Below are 17017 nucleotides of genomic sequence, written 5' to 3'. Positions count from 1 at the left end.
CACCTTTACAATCCACAAAAGTACATAGAGTTGTGTATTTATGTGGGTTTTATATTTTTATAGACATATAACATATAATATACATTAGCTAAAGCCTCTAAAATATTTATAATACAAAAAAAAAAAAAAAACATTTACGGATTACTTTTAAATTGAATACAAAAAAGCAATAATATAGTATAAAAAATATTGCATAAAAGAATGGAATGATATATACACTTGAAGCAATATGAGGACGATGATGAAGAATAAGAATAATCCTTGGATAAAGGTAAGATCTCAACTTTCAATTCATCAAATGTCACTTTTAAAGTGGAATTCTGGGCTTGAATCGAATGGCACGAGTAGGTTCCAGAATCCGTGGTTCTTGTTCTTATGAGAGTGAGGGACGCTTCAGTCGATCTCGTATTGCGGATGATCTATAATATTAAAATGAGAATATCACTATATAAGAATCAAATTACCTCACCTATAAAATATAAAGTCGAATCAGAAAGAGAGACACATCTCCATTGGTGGATTCCAAGAGAAATATTGTTCTTATCTCCATTGCATTTAAATAATTATGTAAGTTTTAAGTACATTTAGTCCGTGAAATCAGAAATATTTCCTTAATTTTAATAATTATAGTTTCAAAAGTTTCCTAAATATATTTCTTATTTTAAATATATATAACACTTGGGCTAAAAAGTACTAGGCTTCTCACATAGATGGCGCAATTTTTTTAATTCATCTGATTTTCAATTAGTACTATCCTTCAAAAAAAAAAGTCAAAATTTAATAATACTCTGCTCTTTAGTTTGTGAATTATTCTGTTATCTGTGACTCTACTTTTGTTCCTTCCAAAACAATTGATCAAAAACAGTTTCGTGTTTTAATTTTACACTTTTTTGAATTATACTTTTCTTCAATAAAAAACCAATTTTAAACAAAAATAAAACTTGTTTTCTTTGTTAAGCCCGAGGCTTTTCCGCCCATGTGTTATCTATTAGGGATGTTAAAATATCAAATATTTTAGTTTCAATATATGAAAACTTTCTATTGAAACTTGAAAATTTGGTACAATAAATTTATCAATAATAAAAATAGTCTGTCCTATAAAGAAAGTTCAGTAGGAATCTAATGAATTCAAAATTGATGTTACTTTTATTTAGACAAAATAAATTATGTGACTATTTTTCAATTTGAAATACTAATTATATAAAACATGGATCCCCCAAAGTATTTATAGATATGATTGGATTACATTATCATAAAGTAAATTCCCTCCGATGTGAAATCATTTATGCTCAACACTTGAGGGCTGTATTGAATCTATAACACATCAAAGCTTGTAAAAATTTGTTCTTCATTTTAGGTTGCATTAAAGTAGTTCAAGCCTGAATTTTTGGAACTTCCTGAACTGTTCTTCAATTCCTGCAGTGGCTTTGAAGTGATAAAATTAATATACAGCTAATTTTTAATTATATACTATTAAGATTTATTCAGGATTGATCTTATCTAATGGTATAGATTTTACTATATTCAATCCGGAATGAAATTGGTGCTAAATCACGGTGGTGAACAAGAATGACTCTTATCTCAGAATAGAACCCCTTTAATACCAAAAAAAAAATAATTTCAAGCCCCCGGATTGGGCCTGGAAGTCTTGGTAGTGATAAAAATTATTTTGATGGGCGGAATCAACAAGGTGCATTTCTCACATTCGCTAAAAAAAATTAAAAGCTTATAGGCTAAGTTAGTTCAATGTATACTTCTGTAGTATTACTTCAGCATGCACATATTGTTGACATTTTTTTAACCTTACTTTGTCACGGCCTCGCCTCACTAACACAAAAAGGCCCTAAATATATTGTTATCTGCTGTCATTTGCCTCCTCTCGCTTGAAACGTCATGGCTATTTCATAATTTAATCTTTTTCATAAATACACAAAGTTGTAAGTTACATATGCTCCGTTTCCAAAATAACAGGAATACAATTTCTAGTTGATCCCTCGTCGTTTATATAATATATATTGGCCATCTTATTAATTATATGGTCAAATCTTAGCTATCATATAGAAATACAAATGAAAAGCTACGCTTTCAATAAAATATTACTAAGCAATACTATAATAATTTCACAAATAAAATACGATGTAGATTTAAATATTACAAAATATATTTTTTAAATGGTGAAGAAATAATTTATGACGGTGAAAGTCTTGGAGTACATAGGTATAAGATATATTGTAATTGGTGTGGTGACTTATTTGGCTAACTACCAGATGATTTCGGGCCTTTTTTCTGTTTCTTTTCGGAGGAAAGGTTGCGCGCTACAGTAAGGATAACGACTTGTTATGGCATATGCAATATAATCATTATGAAATTTTTTGAAAGATTATAAGCGTGAGGCCCTTTCGTGGAACGAAAGAAAGTATTTTATATTTTGTAGAATACATATGATGGCTCTGGCATTATCTCAGTACCTGTCCTTTTATAACCTCTGTGACCTCATGGGACCCCCAAAAAATCCGAGAACTCGTGTCTTGTTCGTGATAATAAATTATTAAACAGGACTAATCTACACATGAATAATACTTGCAATGAACTGTTCAGTGCGATATAAACACTGCATTTTTTTTTTATGTGAAGCATTAATTTATTGGGTACTCTGTTATTAATTTTCTTAATAAATGCCACGCATCTATTAAGAAAAGGTTGTTCTACCAAATTTATCACAAGAATACCTAAAATTCGAATTGAGGAACATTTTTTGGGGAATGCTCTCGAAGAAAGTTAAAGCATTGCAAGGCAAGAATTCATACTAATTCAGACTTAGAAAATGTTACAATTCATAGATTTATCGATGAGGCGACAAATGATGAATTGAAGACTATTAAATTCAAATGGATCTAAAAGAAAATTACATAGCCAGCCCTCATCAATCAACACGCTTTCTTGTCACCAATAGATATCAAATCTTTGTAGGGGACCCATTGCAGAGCTACCTGCATTAAGAAATATATCGAGATGTGTTAGAAGCTGGAAACAATAGACTCACAATTTCCCATTCGCTCCTCTCTCTCGGACAGGATATTCCATTCCACCCCAGTTTGCAGCCTTGTAAGAAAATGAAGAAAAGTTTCTACTATTCGATTATGGTGAAAATTACCAAAATCAGATTTTTATATTTGATTCAAATCCAGGATTGGGAGACTTTACAAATCATACAAAATTGGTAATTGATGGGACTTTTAAAATTACAACAGACATATACTATGAAGTCGATATACATAATAACGACAATCGTTCAAAAGACTTATATTCCAAGAATATTTGTACTCTGAACATGTAAAAAAGAAGATATATACTTAATATTTTATCAAAATCAATGCACTTCAGACAAATTTCCCTAATTGTGAATTGAATATGACTTCTTTTTTTTCATTTCTCTCAAAATTTATACTCAAAAAATTGTCGACTTTGGTTTTAAACAACGTTATCACAGAGAATGTAACTTCAGTTAAAACAGGTTAAAAATGAGACAATCTTCTTCACTCGCATTTCTACGACCAAATAATGTGATCAATATATTTGAAGAACTAACTAAAGATGAAACAATTCCCCATTGAATTTATTGCATATTTCGAATTGACATACGTTGGAAAATTAAGAGGAAAATGAAACAACATGCGAAGAGATGAACCATGATACCAAATCAAATTATAGAATGTGTTTGATTGAACAAAAAAAATGAGCCTAGGACGAACAATGGGGTAAAGGGATTGCATAATGCATTTAATAAGTGTGTTACGTATTTGCATCCTAATCTTTGGCATTTAATTAAAGTATTTGAAAAAAAAAAGAATTAATGTCCAGATCGAAGCATATTCAACACGATAGAGGTGATATTTTTCAACAAAATAAAAAATATAAAGAAATTAATAAGTGTAGTCTCAGTATTGTTAGAAAATATGATGATGAAATTTTAATCTTAAAAGATTCAGCAATATAATATGCATCTATTTTAGGTCTTTTCAAATTATAATAAGAAATTTATTGTATTATTTTACGCAGGAATTTATAAAATATAGATATTTACTTTTAAAATATTACGGGCAATTAACCAAACTTGCAATTTTCATCCATAGTAATCTTCCACGGGCAATTTTCCCGAGGGCCCTAGGTCCCATACCGATATTCAAATATCAATATTCGTCCATAATATCTATGAATATACTTACTTTTCGATTTTCTATGATTTGGAATAAATTTGCATTGTACGGAGATACTTAAAGTAACTTTTCATCTGGAGTATTAATGACTAAAAATTACTTTTATACAAAGGAGCTTAAGAAGTTTTAAGGATTTGGTAGTATAATAAGTGTTTTATTTCTAAATAAGATAATTATTTGAGTAATATATATGTAAATAAATAATCTTTTAAAAGGATTTTTTCTCAGTAAAAAAATAAAATGGATTCAAAAATGTTTTTAAGTACTATTCATAAATGTATTGCTCTAAAGATATTTAGTAATTTTCCACATTGAGTTACATGTATAAATTTATAAATATTATATAAATTTGACTAAACAACCTTCCCTTGTGATCGTTTAGCTTAGTCTTACTCTAGTTGATGTAAGAAATATAAGCGTACTTTTTTATTGTATGTAAAATAGGGGATGAAATGAAAAGATACTTGAATTAAAATAGTTGTGTAATAAATGTCTTAAAGAATTAAAAGAACTATTTATAAATTATTATAAAATAAATAAATTATCCATGAACAATATTTTAGTTCCTTATGACATTTACTCCACGATTGATATAATTAATTTAAGCTCATACTCTTAGTTGGTACAAAAAACGAAAGTGCGCGTTTCATGCATAGAGTATGGAATTAAAACAATCATGCAATGAAGAGTAATGCACAAAGATGGAAATCCTGGAATAAATCAGGTGAGCACAAATAGTACGCCCATGAGCATTTATAAAAATATATAGTAATATTATTCAAATGGCCAATCAACTGTTGATTTTTACGAATACGTCATGCTACTCCTGACTTTTAATAATAAGTACTCATATTACGGATCGTCGTAGAAGCTCTACGCTGTGTAGGAAAAACCACAAGACCAGCTCTAAAAAGTGTGTTAGGTCTTTTCGTGTCAAACATACGACAATTCCGTTTCGTGCACTCTGAATGGAATAAAGGGAAAGTTGATTAATATCCAGGTATGAATGATCCTGGTAAGGTCCTGGGATCCGACTCAGTTGAGTTCAACGTGGAGGGTGAACCCCTAAAATTGCCTACGCTCCGTCTGTCAAGAGTAAGGTTATTAGGCTTTGCTTCAATCAGTTGAAAAATCACTGCTGAATTTTTTTAACCATACTCTCTCTAACTGTTGTAAGAAGAGTGTTTAACTCAGTGTGTTTCATGATGAGCGGAGCATCTGTAGACACTGTAATGAGACACCGGCATAGGAGAAGGACTTCAGGGAGTGCAAAAAAATATAGAGAGAAAGTGGTGGGATTCCTGGAGGGTATTCTCCAAAATATTAGGAGAGCACCAACGTGGCACGACCTACTTTAGGTCTTCTTGCCGGTCAGCCAAAATGTGGTTTTGAGGATAGCACCCAAAGCAGTGGCAAAGTTCACACGATGGTGGCAAAGAGGGTATCCCTGGGATGCCATATCTCAAGAGAAGTGGGCCAGGTTACAACAGGTTAATATAATTTTTTAAAAGTCCTTTGCCCGGGGAAAGGGTTGAGATTCATGCAGCGTGTGTTTTTATTAGTTTTCTATTGTTTATTTATACAATTATTTAATTTCTCGGAACATTTTTTAAAAATCGACGAAACCTTCAACCTATTTACAAATATTTTATTATTCCTAGTGGGATTTTTAATTGTTTTAACGGACTTTAATTAATTTATGTGTGTCCATTATTGATTGTAAATGTTTTATTTTTATCCAATAATCATTTACTACAATTATTGGTAAGGTATAAAAAAAAGCTCAGTGTGTATCACACGTTTATTAGAGGTTTGTTGAGTGGTAGGGGGTGGAAATAGACAAGGGGGAAAATCCTACGCTTAAGTGGTCAAGACAATTACGCCTTTTCTGATTCAGTCGGATAGTAAGTCGAGAAAAGAAATGCCCCAAAGGATTCTACCAGAACCACCCAGTTGTATATCTTTCAACAACAGATCCAGATCACCTGGCACTTAGTCCAAAACGTTCTTTACCAAAAATAAAGAACAAACCCTAAGATTATCTGTGTATAACATTGAAGAAGTATATCTGGGAAAATCTCTTCTTCCATTCCTTTCTTCTTAGAATAACTTAGATCACCCTTCCCCCCCCTCTCCCCGAATGATCAAACTTATTAGTAATATATATTCCCCTTCACTCGTGATTCCAGGGTGGATCCAAAGAGACATTCCCTAACTCCAAGTTGGTCAGTGCCCCCCTCTCCAACAAGGAAGGCGACATTAGGTGGTTCAAGGGGTGCCGCCTAACTTTGCTTCATCATGGAGTCCATGACAGATATTGTAATCAACACTTTGAGACAAACTGCACCTAAATATAGAAAAAAACTCAACAGCATCAAGAAGAGCTTCTACATCGGGGATTGAGAAGGTTACGAGTGACAAAAACAAAGCAGTTCTAAAAAAATATATATAATTACATAGTTTTTAACATTATTATAGCTAGTCAGTTTTCCTATAAATTATGTTAATTGAATCACAACATAAACATTTGCCTGATATTATGTTTGTTCGTCAATCCATGAGTATTTTCCAATATTAATAATCCATGATGCGGAATGAGAATTAATTGATAACGAAGAAATGATTACCCAGCAAACACTTGACGTATATTAAACGTTAATTATTGGTGAATATAAGGTTATACTAACGTAGCCCAAAAACACCGTAAATTCAACGTGGGTTATAACTTCATTGACAACTTACGTTAGTATAACATTGCCTCAACGTTGAATTTACGTAAATTTTATGTTGCCTCAACGTTGAATTTATGATAATTCAACATTGAGGCAAAATTAGGTTTGGATGCCTAAATGATCGATCCATTTGATTGGCAGAAAATATATCAATCCTCACCTAAAAAACACTTTTGGATCCAGCTACTACTGGAAGAGTTATGAAAGACGGAAATCCCATACATGGATCAAGAATATTTCAAAATCTATAATTATAATTATATATATTTTTTCTTTTCTTATTCCTCTCAATATTCGGTGATTGGGTCGTATCTATAGTTTCTTTTTTAAGACTTGTAGATAGATAAAATGTTTCGCCTTTAAATTCCCGAATTTTGCAAAAATGAGTGAGAAGCAGATGATAGAAACAGTGCAAACTTAATTGAGATCAGAATTCCTAGAACTAAGCTTGAATGTACCCGGCGTTTCACAGGTTAGGCCTACTATTGAAGAGCCCAGCGTCAGGATGGATTCCAATCAAGAGGATTCCCTTTCGGTACTGCCTGAGACTGAGCCAGAGGATATTAAGTATACAGAAATGCCAAATAACATCAGTGATAATCATCTCAGTGACACTCATTCTCATCTTACTGATCAATATTTTCATCTCAGTGATCTTCATATTATTGGAAATAATGTTGATATTAGTGAATCATCAAGTGTCTCAAGCAATGACAAAAGTGCAATACAAAATTTGCTCTACTCTTTCTTACGACATGAGTCTTAAAGCATCATAGTAAACACTCAGCACTTGATTATCTACTCGTCGGACTTAATAGCAATGGATTCACAGAGTTACCTGTAACAGCAAGAACACTCTTGTCGACTCCTTGATACATCAAATCAACCATGTATCCCTCCACCCCAAATTAAAAAATACTCGCTTTATGAAATAAACAAAAATGAAGTATATTTTCCGCTCAAGCGCTTTTCCTTAATTCTTATGAGTTGACTCTTGCATTATTTACAGTAATGCATCAAACATGTCTTTTTAGTATGTAAAAATAAAAGAAAACTAAGTATGAACGTAGTAACCCTAACAATTTGAATAATTCTTGGTAGAAGAGCAGCTTAAATGTAATTATATTTCATTAAATCAGCTACTGATCTGTAAGATGAAGGAAATAAGCTGTTGAGTTATCAACTTATGACGTTTCTATTCATAGACGATTCTAAAGGACTCTAGAGAAAGGGTGTACACTCAAAGTAAGGAATTTAGTAGTACTCAATTCCGATTAGCTTAAAATTAGAAGCTGCTAAATGTTTCTCCAGACACGCAGCCAGTTTGATCAGGCCGTATTCCCCTAGTGAAAAGAGAATAATAAGGACGACTACGTCCCAACAATAACAAGATATTATTATTTCCTTGTCTTTTGATTGAATTGTTTATTTTATCGTATTTTTTACACCACTGTGCATCACTGAGTATCTCAATATATTTTCCCGCTTAAGTGGGAGGATAAGATAGGAAAAGAAGAATTTACAGGTACAATTGGGAGGTGATCATTTCACGATCTGCTGGCCTTCACTTCTTTTTTCGTCTTCTTCTTTACGTTACTGTCTTTGTTTTATAAAGTTCGTTAGTTAGTTAAATATTTATTACTGTTTGCCATACATACATAAAATTAAATTGTACAAATATAAGACAACGAACACAAAGACACAACGGTGTATTGGTGCTCCTGCAGCAGATTCTAAAACTTAGTTTACATTCAAATTTCGTTCAATAATATTATTTATTTTTTTACATTTCATAAATTTTAAAATACGAATGTCTTCATTTTCCTCATTTATGGCTGGATGTCTCTCGTAAGATAAGGCGGGGTGGGGTATCTATTGATGAGATATTCTGCACTTTGCAATTCTTCCATACAGACATAGCACGTTGAGTTTATGCCCTTCCACTTGCTCAGGTTGGCTAAAAAAAGGCCATGTCCATTGTAGGCTTGTATAATGAGTCTGAATTTTTCTCTTCCGAGCTTGATACACTTTAATTTCGGCTTATTAAGCATAGTAAGTGTATGTTTCATACTTTGATCTTTTTTATATCAATCACACCAATATTGATAGCAGAAGTCAAGAATTACCTTCTTTATGTAGCTTGGAGGCGTCCTAGAAATCCAGCGTTGCAGAGTTGAATTAAAACAAAGAAAGCAGGGAGAAGAGAATAGGGCAGAGACAAAAAGAAGTGGGTTTTTTCAAAAACAGACTCGTAATGGCCTTGGAGGGCCAAAAGCATATCATAGGAATATGCCTGGTTATTGGGTAGGTCTACTTGTTAACTTTTAGACTAATTTGTTCGACCGTTTTGGATTCCTAGTGGGATAATACAAAAAACAGACTTACAAATAAATACTGGATGTAGAAAAAGTAATGAGACCTTTTAATTAGCACAGGGAAGACCACCTTGGACAAAATGAAGGGCTTAAACGATAGCTAGGACAAAGTCTGTCAGTTCAGGCTGATGGGAACAACATTTAGGACAGCCCCAAGAGGGGAAGACTCACCAATGTGAAGCCTGAAGACATTTTTGAGGCCTTTAAGGTCAACCGTACGATGAAAATGTCTGAGTAAGCTTAGAAGAAGAAAGTGCATCGATACTGTGGGCATGGCTATCCAAAAGGCTATAGGAAGGTCGCTTGGAAGAATTGGGAGGCCATTCCTGTCTCAACGCGAAGAAGAACTCCGTCTTCTGCTATGTCAACAACTCTTGTATGATCTGAAGCACAACAGCAACCGGATGATTTTTTTCTTTGATGAAAAGAATTTTACCGTTGACTCCGTCTACAGCAAGGAAAATGTTCGGGTTGTATGCTTTGGCAAGGCTGACAACAGCATCATGACAGTCTCCAAGACAAAATATCCGGCCTTTTGGATGATATTGGGGGCTTTAGTATCAACTAGAGAGAAAATGCCTCCATTTCGGTTTCCTGTTGGATACCGATTACCCACGGCCCACTACTTGATTGTGTTGAAGGAAAATGTGGTCCCATAGATCACCAAGACCGTAAAAAAGTCCAACAAGATCACTTATGTATTTCATTAGAACGGGGTTCCAGCCCGTACTGCTAGTATTGTATAAGAGTATCGACATGAACTTCTGGTTCAAGTACCTTTAGCCCCCTCAGAGGCTAGATCTGAATCCACTGGGTTACTCCACTTGGTGGCAAATTGAGAAGAAGACCTGCAAAGTCCGCCACCCAAATATTGGTGCCCTGAAGACCTCTGTTAACCAGCAGTGGAGGATCATGAAAAAGGACTACGTTGCCAATGTGCCCAAAGGGTTCTTGAGGCGGTTGGAGCTGATGGTGGCAAGATTCATAATTAATGTGCATTGTTGTATTAAAAAATATAATAAATTATTTTTTAATGTACAACATCATCTTTATCAATTATAAGTACTTTAATGACTACTTGGACGCAGATCTCAGTACTTTTTCTACACCCGTTATGTAAACTATGTTAGGGTCGGTTCACAAAAAAGATTCCTTAAAGATATTCGTTCAATGAATCTGTTGTCAGATCCCCCCTCCATTAAAAATAATATTCAAAATTTTAAAGAAAAAATACAAGTAAATTATAAACTATTAGACGTAGATTTGTTTAACTATGAAATATACATAATAATAATAAAACGTCTTAAGCCTTAAGACATTTTATTATAAACTTATTATATATTAGCAGATTAATCATAACGGAATTAAGTTCTATAAAATCCTTAAGATGATAATGATTGGACGATTTTTTAATTCAATACCGTCTTTATTTCATAACTATTCTACTAATAATAAGATTGAAAAATAGACTTTAGTTAATCAAAAAGGGGGAAAAATGTATGTTCCTTGGCTTAGAAAAAACTATTTCCGTTTCATTTGATTTTCAGCAAATTCAATCTTTTATAAACTTTTTTGTACTTTTTAACAATATTAATGTGAAACTAATTTTTTTGCAAAAAGTTTTTTAAATTCATATAATGAATATAAATAAATAATAAACTTTTATACTGTCCTCGGTTTATTAAACGAAATATCAAAAAATACAAAATCAATATGAATTAAAATACAATTTAATACCTTTAAATGCAATCCACCCCTGTGCCATCGAAAATCTAAAGGAGAACCATTCAATTGCCATAAAATGCCCCCAGGAGATTGATCTTTTGGATGATTAAGAATAATACACTCTAGTTTTAAAGTTCTTTCTTCCAGTATTTGTACTTTCCGATTCGATGACAGTATGAGAGTTTGTAGAGTAGAATAACTGAAAAAAATGTTAAATAAAAAGATTTTAAACAACGTAATTTCACTGTTTTAATAACAGAATAATAATCTTCAAATATTTAATGCTTATAATTTAATTCAGGTACTATAAAAAAATTAATACCTATATCAACATTTCATGTAATCCCTTCCTCTTAACAGTTTCATTTTATCTTTTGAAATTTCTTTACATTTCTGGCCTTGAAGTCAAAATAATATTTTTTTTAAATATTTTTAGATTACAGCAAATCCACGTTTAAAACACTAATAAGGGAGATGAGTATGCGAATCGGTCCACTATAAAGCGATTATTGTAAAAATGTCGTAGAGGAAATACTTGGGGTTATTTCGTTGCGTTTTAAAATCATGGTGTCAGCTATCAATCAAATGCTAAATTGTTGTGGGTAACATCATGGTGAAGCAACATCATTGTAAGCAATATGATTGTGACGAACTCTGTAAAATATATAATATACCAATGTTGGGCGTAACGTGTTACTGTAATATATTACATTAGGCAGTAACTGAGTAATATAAGCTGTCTCTCCTTCTTTTCGGTTTATTTTTTAAAATGGCCAAAATACACACAATTATCATCACGACTCATAAGTCATAATATACTTATGTATAAACATCAACATTTGTACCTTTCCTTAGTTTATTGTTATAAATGCTTTAGAGACAGACGAAACTTTTCACATTTAGACATTTATATCAATCAATCAATTACTCAGAGCCACTCGAATCGAGATTTATTTTCCTCGCATTTGTTGGTATGTACTTATAGATTAACAATTTTCCTCCAACACGAACATATAAGTTTACTATATATTTTGATTTCTACCGTCGATTTTTCTGCTTCTTTTCCCCTTGCAATCAAGGCCCATAGCATATAACTAGGGATATGAAACTTTTATCAATTATTGCTAATGTAAATCTATAAGAAAGGTATATGTTAGCACCTTTGATAACGGCTTACAGGGTGCGTGGGCAAAATCTGGCACATTTTAAATACAACAACTACAAGCTTATTTTATAATATTTATTGATAAAATAAAAACGAATATCTTTATTAGGATATAGAGCAGCTATCTATCCAATGTAACCACCGTCTGCGGCCCAATCCCGCTCGATGTGGCTACGAAACCGAAAACAGGCATTTTGGATCTGTGCTGCTTCTATGTCACTGATTTTATCCTTGATGCATGTGATGAGAGACTGTTTGGTGTTATGGGAGGAGTGGTTGGTCATGTTCTCCACGTAGGACCAGACAAAGTAGTCTAACGGGTTCAAATCCGGTGATGAGGGAGGCCAAGAGGAGAAGGGTACGACCACAAAAGCATTGCTTTTCATCCATTCTTGCGTCTGATTAGCTTTGTGGGCCGCAGCCGAGTCCTGCTACCACATCCACGGCCTGTCGCTGACAACAGACTTGCCATGGATCTCATGGAACGCTGGGGGTCCTCGTCGATGATGTCCCTGACCTTGTTGATGAAGGTGACGTCCTGGACAATCCTGGTGCTCTTCTCCTCCTTCTTCTTCCTTCAACAACGTCCATCGGGTCCGATAACTCCTCCAGCTGCTTCCTGAGACTTCTGAACGTTCTAACTGGCATTGACAGAAGGCCAGAGATGTCAGCATTGCTGAATTTGATGTGATCACTATGCATAATCTGAATAGCAGCGCACCTACGATCTCTCTCATTGAACATAATTACTTTTCTTGGGCACTTAAAATGATGCTATCGCTACATGTGGGGAACAATAACTGAAGCCTATGGCCCGGGCAAAATTTTAACACCAAAAACCGACGGATCAGACATCAGCTGATTGAGTAATGTCGTCTTTAAAATGCAGCAGATTTGGTCCCTGTATTCTCTGGCAATTGTGCTCATTATAAAAACTATCGTGTTTCTTGCTCACTAATAAGTTTGAATCTTCAAAGAGAAATCTAATTTAATAAAATAAAAGTTTTTGCGCATAGGTATTTGTATGTTTTGATTGTGTTCAGTCATTTTTTAATGTATTTTTTAAATATGTTACTGAGTAGCTATTTTTTTGGGAGTTATGTTCTATATTATTAAAGCCATGTTTGTCTATTAGTCTTGTTAATGCCGGGCACTACTGCTAGGAATAAATATAAACGCTAATATCCTACGGGTTAACAACTTACATTTTATTCTTAACTGTATGCTCATGAGGAGTTTGACTACTCTCACAGCCCTTTATATAGCTCCATGTAAGGCCTATATAAGGTGAAGTATAGAAGTATAACATGTCAAATTTTAGCGTATATTCTTTGTATTTGGCTTATCAAATAAAAATCTTAGCAATTAAAAGCTTGAAACCTTTGCTCCTAAAATAAACATTACAAAATGCTCAAAATCAGTTGGTAGTCACAAGTTAACTAATTATTTCCAACTATAGAAAAAGTACTAATTAACAGTATGGAATCTTTCACGGGTTAGCAAGAGCTGGTTTGAATTCAATCAATCAGCATTTAGAGCACTGAGACATAAAAATCAACTGCTGAAAACAAAATACAGTGTTGTTTTTTGGGGTAGTGAGAGGAAACACCGTGAGCTGTTCATTGACAAAATCGAATAAACTCTGAACAAACACCTACATTTATTCATTAATAATATTTCTCGTGCACGGACTTATTGTTCAAAAATATTTTTGTCAATAAATAATTTGGGAGATTTGGTCATTATATAAACACTACAAAATGTGTTTTCGGCAAAATGTCTATAAACCAATAATTTTACAGTTGGGTTAAATTTTCAAATTGCCAACTAATTTTGTCCTTTTCAAAAGTTTTTTTTTTTCCAGGAAAATTACAAAAATCAAAATAAAGGTTATAACGTCCCAGAGCTAATATGTTACAACATATTTTAATAATGTGGTTATTTTTAGCTCTTAAATACATTAAATAGACTGGATAGCTTTTACTATTTATGATACCCATTTAACAATCCATATTATCCATCCTCATTATTCGTGTCAGTGTATGAATTTTTTTCTAATATGCATATCAAACTAAACATATTCGCATAAATCAAGCATACCTCTCCCATAGTATAACAGATGTATTGCTTAATTAACCGTAAACATTATCTACATTCATGTGTTTATACAACAAATTTGCAAAAGGACAAATATTTAACGTCAGATATCATTTTACAGTTAAAAAAAATTGAAAAACTATATAAAAAAGAAATAAATTTAACACCGTCTCACAAACATATTTACTTCTTAATCAGTGCATTCAAAACTAACATGGGTATTTCTACATAATTAAGTCACCGGAAATTTTATCTTTGGAAAAATATTTTGTCTCTAAAAGTTGTAAGACATGCGCATGTATGAAATTATTTTGGAATGTTAGTGAATGCACCGTTGATATTTTTTATTAACAAAGCATTATGTGTATTACATATTTGTCATTCATTTTTGAAGAAACCCAAGAGGCAAATAAATGTTCAAAGGAGGGGTTTTCAATTTCTTTTTCCATAACAATTTTATTTTATTTCATCCTAACTTAATGCAAATAAATTATATATGCAATAGCGAAGGAGCAAAAAAAAAAGTTATTAAAAATTGATTATTACAAATTGTCTATCATACAGTGTTAAAAAAGGGAGTATAATGTTAAAGGACCACTCTATAAAATGATTGAAATCTCGCAGGTGTTTTATGTTCAAATCATATTAAAAAAACAAAAAAAAAACAAAGTAAACAGTGGGCTCATGAAAAACGGAGATTAATACGAAGGATTCAGAGAGCTGTATTATTTTGCCGCAAGATGCCGCTTTGTTTACTAGCTAATATAAGTAAGCAACGCACATGGCTCATTTCCTAATGATTTCAGTCATTATTCATGATTTTTAACTGGAAGTGAGTATCTGGACTCGAGACTTTCGTCTCAGCTTAGAATCAAGTCCATATTTTGAAACTTGCGACTGGATTTGGACTTGAGAACTAATTTATAATGAACTCTAGAAAAGTTTTAGAATTATGGGCACTTTATAATACATAGTTATATAAAGATAAAATGACTCAAACTCGACTGAATAAAAATATTCAAGAACTTGGACTTGTTAATAAAGACTTATATTTCAACTTGGAGCTACAGTATGAGGACTTTTCCCACTTTTTTTTTTTTTTTTTTACCCAAATGTCAAATTTTATGTTTTAGTAGATATCTTTGTATCGATCCTTATTTAGGGATTAAGACTGAAGTTCATTTCAGGCCTGCATATCAGTCCTAAAACTTATAAAGTTGAGTCCTTGACGAAGTCACTCGACTTTATTTCTTCCTTTTAATCAGTTTATTACTGACATTTGGAAAGACCAACGGTCTTAAGGATCAGTCCCACGAACTGATAGGACTATTCCTAAGACGGGACCGGACTTGACGGAATAAATAGGGACTAACGCAACACTAATAGTAGTTATATAAAATGAATTCTTACTTTAAAGATTGATTTGTAAGCTTGGAATCCATACTCTGAGGATGTGATGAGCAAAAAACAAAGTTTTCATACTGCGTACAAATGAATATAATAACGTAAAGTTTCATAATCATGGATAAACACAATATAATTGTCACATTTTTCTACAATCTTTCTACATATACGAGTACAAATAACGCATACTATGTACAATAAACTTCTGATTGATTTTCCTTTATGGTGCATTGATCAATTGCCATTGATTGAATAGTTAGTTAGTTAGGTAGATAAATTATTTAACTTTTAACTGAGTTATTAATAATGGATAACAATATTGTATGTATAATATGTATAAATGGAAGCATTGTCTCGAAGAAGAAAAAAACAAGTAATAGGGTTAGACATTCACACTCTGATGTTTCACACACTTCTTAAATAATTAAATAAATAAAAACAAGTCCAAATATATATTTAGGCCAATATTTATAATTGTATGATAAGTAGATATGCGCTTACGCTAAAATATATCTCCGCTTTCATCTACGGGGTGTTTTTTATGTAGATTTTATTATCAAAAGAAGTTGAGGTCATAGTTAGGGACTACTCATGAGTCATGAATATTTATGAGGGGATAAGGAAAGTATAAAGGCAGATATTCGAACAATTTTATTGAGTTATGATGGAATTCTCTTAAAGGTATTCAAGTTAATAAAATTGGAAAATATCTTCTAACAATTATATCCTTATTTAATTATTTTTATATACAAAGTTACATGTTATAATTGTTAGAAGTTACAAATTGCTAACTATTAATTAATGCCATCATTTTATTTGGATCCATTAAAAGTACTTGGTTATTATATATTTATGAGTAATGTAGCTATGGGCATGTGTACTCAATAATGTACCAGAATGCCACATAATACTACTCAATTAGTAATTGTCATCAAAATAGTAAAAAAGGACCTAATAATTAATATATCGACAATCGATTGAATATTCCATTGATTTTATATCCGTATCACCATTATATATATATATATAAGTATATAATTATCAAATTCATTAACAGAATCTCAATCTAAAGTAGGCTTACTCCATCATTTTAAAATTTCAATATATTTTAATACCTCATAAATTTTTGAATATGTAGTATATTATTATTAATATTGAATATTGTTGGTATCAAATTCTATTCCGGGAGGCTACTACTGATTTGGAAGTTCATGAAAACTAAAAGTAAAATGTGGCTGTAGTATCCGGGATTGCTTGAATGTATTAAGCGTCGACGAATAGACACACTTTTCATTAAATATT

General features: G+C 32.3%; 1 long non-coding RNA gene across 3 annotated transcripts; it reads right to left on the bottom strand.

Moving 5' to 3' along the window:
• Positions 1-16137, bottom strand: LOC121116324 (uncharacterized). 3 transcript variants are annotated; one of them, XR_011779567.1, is made up of 4 exons: positions 15722-16133; positions 11062-11248; positions 470-3102; positions 1-419 (listed from the first exon to the last, which is right to left on the bottom strand). It is a non-coding gene; the product is annotated as an uncharacterized lncRNA (long non-coding RNA). The 3 variants fall into 3 exon arrangements; XR_005863822.2 differs by having other exon boundaries at positions 470-544; positions 15722-16085; XR_011779568.1 differs by lacking the exon at positions 470-3102 and having other exon boundaries at positions 15722-16137.
• Positions 16138-17017: the final 880 nt, after the last annotated feature.

The sequence above is a fragment of the Lepeophtheirus salmonis genome, chromosome 4 (genome assembly GCF_016086655.4).
Source record: "Lepeophtheirus salmonis chromosome 4, UVic_Lsal_1.4, whole genome shotgun sequence".
In the NCBI taxonomy this organism is placed as follows: domain Eukaryota; kingdom Metazoa; phylum Arthropoda; class Copepoda; order Siphonostomatoida; family Caligidae; genus Lepeophtheirus; species Lepeophtheirus salmonis.
This window is presented reverse-complemented; position numbering and strand designations above follow the sequence as displayed.